The 4,302-nt window shown below is 39.3% G+C and overlaps 1 non-coding gene across 1 annotated transcript; it reads right to left on the bottom strand.

Moving 5' to 3' along the window:
* Positions 1-3,651: 3,651 nt before the first annotated feature.
* Positions 3,652-3,836, bottom strand: LOC132646929 (U2 spliceosomal RNA). The gene has a single exon (XR_009585255.1). It is a non-coding gene; the product is annotated as a U2 spliceosomal RNA (small nuclear RNA).
* Between the last annotated feature and the right edge of the window lie 466 nt (positions 3,837-4,302).

Here is a 4,302-nt window from a genome sequence, read left to right as displayed (position 1 = left end):
AGATAGAAAAACCTGGAGGGAACAAGAGTTCCACAAGGAGAGCCAAAAATTCTGGGCACAGGGGTGTTTTCTGAGACTGATACTCCAAACAAGGACCATGCATGGAAATAACTTTGAACCCTAGCTGACAGAACTAGCCCATGGCAACTCAGTGTCCAAGGGAGTTTCCCAATAACAGGAACAGGGACTGTGTCTGACATGAATTCATGGGCTGGCTATTTGCTTACCTCCACCTGAAGGGGGAGCAGCCTTACCAGTACACAGAGGAAGATAAAGAACCCAGTCTTTTTTTTTTAATTAATAAATTTATTTATTTATTTAGTTATTTATTTATTTATTTATTTATTTTCTTCTCAATGCAGTTTATTCAGGAACCTTGAACAATCAATCTTCTGACCCTGGGGAAAGCCAGCCCACAACTTAAATAGCCTCTGGGTAGCCAACCCCAGCGTGCCTCGTGGGCTATGCAGATAGGTCCACATACATGGAAGCAAGCCAGATCCTCAGCCTTAGCCAAATATGGAGTTGTTTGTGACAGAGAGCACTCACCATCGGGAAGGTGGAAGGCAGAAACCAGCTCCATCTTTAAGGCGCGGCATTCCGCAGCTCTCTACAGTTCCCCCTTTTTGTGTTAGTCGCATCAGGCAAGAGTAGAGGTCTGATCTCTGATATTAAAAATAAATTGGGACTTTGTACTGATGTTCATTTAAGTGTCATCCACCCAAAGAGCATCAGACCCGTCTGATACCTTTTTCTCAGAGGCGGGACCTGGGGCATCAACCCGCATGCAATCAGATATGCTCTTCTCTGGGTCCAAAGCGGCTGACCCTGAGTGCAGTGCTTAGCCTCGCATCCTGAGCATAACATTTTAGCTTTTTATGGTAGCCAACCATGCTTGGGAGACTGTCCTGCTTCAATGGCTGTAAAGGCCTGAATGGTCATGGCTGCATTACGCTGTTGTGAGGCTCTAATCTTGCATATACACCACAGGCAAACCATGGAGACCAACACCAGAAGGCCTGCTAACGCTCCCATGCCCGCCCATTCCTTCAGATGATTCATGGCTGCAGCAATCCATGATGATAATCCTGTGGCTAGTCCTGCGTCCACTCTGGTAGAATTTGCCATAACAATGGCCACTCTCAGTTGCTCCATCGTAGTATCGAATTCTTCAGTCCAATTACCTAAAATATAGCTAGACAATTGTTTAGACAGATTTGCAGCACGGGAAAGATTCTCATATTGTATGCTAGTGACACAAAGTCCAGCATACTTCCATTGACAGCCAAGTTGAGCGATTTGCCATAGGGTATCAATTTGCTCCTGCAAGAGGTCAATCCTCTGATTGAACACCATCAAGTCTCCTTTTAGTTGAGTATTAATTCCTTTTTGTACATCTAGAGCATGAGCTACATTGGCTAAAAGATTATTTAGGGTCTGAGCAGTCTGCACAGTATTACTCATGGCTAATGCCGCGGTGGTAGCTCCAACAGCCGCCAATGAGATGGCAGTAACAATGGTGGCTGTAATTCTAAGATCCCTTTTCTGTCTGAAGAGAGTCATAGCATGAGGGGCATCAAGGGGCACAGGCACCCAGCGAGGCATGCGAGTAGCCAGGGCATACCTAAATTCGCTAGCATTCCGGCATTGGGCAAGAAAGCAAGTATCATTACCACAATTACTTGGCTCTATCTGGCTAATAATGAATAAAAATAGAGGTGATAAACAAACAGGTGTGGACTTATAGGAAATATTATGAGAAGCCTTAACTCCCTCGTTGGAACATCCTGCATCAGTTCTAGAACTAGCAGTGGTGGTGTCCGAGGTCTGGGTAGGTTCAGGAGACCATTGCCCCCAGGGGGGAGACGTGCTCCATGTAAATTGACTAACTCCATGTTTTCCTCCACTTTTGAAAGTCATTTAAGGTTCTTAGGTTCTTAGATTATCTTTTCCTTCTTTTTTTCCTCCACTTTTGAAAGTCATTTAAGGTTCTTAGGTTCTTAGATTATCTTTTCCTTCTTTTTTTCTTTTTTTTTTCTTTCTTTTTTTTTTTTTTTTTTTTTTTTTTTTTTTTTTTTTTTTTTTTTTTTTTTTGTGGGGAGCAGCCTTACCAGGCCATTGTAGAGGACAATGCAGCCACTTTTGATGTGAACTGATGGACTAAGATCAGAAAGGAGAGGAGAACCTCCCCTATCAGTGGACTTGGGGAGTGGCATGCATGCACAGGGAGGAGGGAGGGTGGGATTGGGAGGGGAGGAGGGAGGGGCATATGGGGAATGCAGAATGAACAAAGTGTAATTGACGAAAAATTAAAAAACAAAAAAGAAAAAATAAGAACCCAGTCTTGATGAGAACTGATAGACTAGGGTCAGATGGAAGGGGAGGAGGACCTCCCCTATCACTGGACTGGAGAGGAGGCATAGGAGAAGAAGAGGGAGGCAGGGTGAGATTGGGAAGGGATTGGGGAGGAGGCTACAGCTGGGATACAAAGTGAATAAACTGTAATTAATAAAAATAAAATAAAATAATAAAAAGTCTGTTATGATCTGCTGACATGAAACAAAGTGAGCCCAAGCTGATGAGTGCCTGTATTCTCAAAGTTTGGCAAATATGCCATCCAAATAAAAAGTACACATAACTTCAGGGGCTAGAGAGATGGCCTAAGGAGTTAAGAGCCTTGGTTGATCTTCCAGAGAATGAGGGTTTGGTTCCCAGAACCCAAATCTTAGCTTAGAACCATCTGTATCTCCAGTTCTAGGAAATACAGAATGCCTCAAACACCAATACACATAAAATAAAAATAAATGTCTAAAAATAAAAAATACAATTTAATTAATATTTATTATATCTGTATATTATACTCTTAGAAGAATGGTGATGAGATGGTTGATGTGAGACTAGTAATATTATTATGTATTATTTTCCAATTTAAGTTCATTAAGTTCATTTCAGCAACATTACTACATCCCAAATTTTAATATTTATAGTAATTAATTAGATAACTCAAAATAAATTGTAAGTTTACTTAAATGGTTTTAGATATAAATATGTTTTCATCAAAAATGTAAATTTGAATGTAAGCACAATATAACTATGCTAGAATTATTTTATATCTGTTGTAAAATATAGTTTACTCAGTTTTAATTCACCAGTTAAATAGAAAAGAGAAATGCAAATATTTTGTTAAGTGTAACTTATAAATAAAAGTTATTTAAATAGGTTAGTTTTATTTTATTTTTAAATGTGTTTTCATGATCTATTTTTACTAACATAAAACATGTTAATTCAGCATGCAATGAGAAATCTGGTCATCTAATTAAACATTAGTAGCAAACATAAGGGAGATATGAGTTACATGAAATCATAGTGTGTTAATCAATTGAATCAAGTGACTATGATGCTCAAACACTGGCTAAATAATAATGTCTCCAAAGTACAGTTTTCATATTGAGACAAGAAAGAAGATGACTACATGTCACAGCTGAAACAAATCATCCTTAATTGTGCGAGAACTCATAATGAATGTCTTAGATGAAAGTGTTAGTCAGTAACTTGCCTGAGGCAGGGAATGCCCTAAGAGCTGTGTAAGCCATCTTTTTGTTGGTTGGTTGGTTCTGTTTTGTTTTCATTTATTTAACCAGCACGATCTCCTGAGGTTTGGATTTTCTTGGTGGTACTACATACTAGGTGTACGTGTGGAACAGACAGAACAAGTGCCCACCACTTCCCAAGCTACAAAACTCCATTTAATGTACCATTCTTAGAGGGTATGTTAGATAGTAACCTGACAAGAACAAACGCTACACTTCATCTTAGCAAAAAGGCTGAGGAGTGGTGATTAAACATTATCTCTAGGTATGGTGTATGGATGCTTCCAACATAAAGTAGCATTGGAATTGGTAAACTTGGCAAGGCAGATAGCCCTCTGTTGTATGTGTAGATACCATCAATTTGTTGAGGTAGGAAAATGAAAGAAAGAGGAAGACAGTCTTGGTTTTATCTCTGTTGAGGAGAATTGAAACATCAGTTTCCATCTGTTCTTACAGAAGAGTTTATACCAAAGACTATATTGTTTCTTAAAGGATTGGGGAGGAGTTTCTATGCCAGGCCTTCCTAGACTTCAGCTTATAGGGGGCAAATCATGAGACTTTATAGACTCCATGATAGTAAGAGTCAATTCCTTATCATAAACTTCAGTTTATATCCCTCATTGATTCTGCTTTTTGGGAGAAATCTGACTCATACAATTACAACATCACTTACGTTCACCTCAAAATTCAAAACAAGGAGTGTAAAATCCAT

The sequence above is a fragment of the Meriones unguiculatus genome, chromosome 12, assembly GCF_030254825.1.
Source record: "Meriones unguiculatus strain TT.TT164.6M chromosome 12, Bangor_MerUng_6.1, whole genome shotgun sequence".
Taxonomy (NCBI): Eukaryota; Metazoa; Chordata; class Mammalia; order Rodentia; family Muridae; genus Meriones; species Meriones unguiculatus.
Note: the sequence above shows the minus strand (reverse complement) of the source record. Positions and strands in the feature narration are given on the sequence as shown.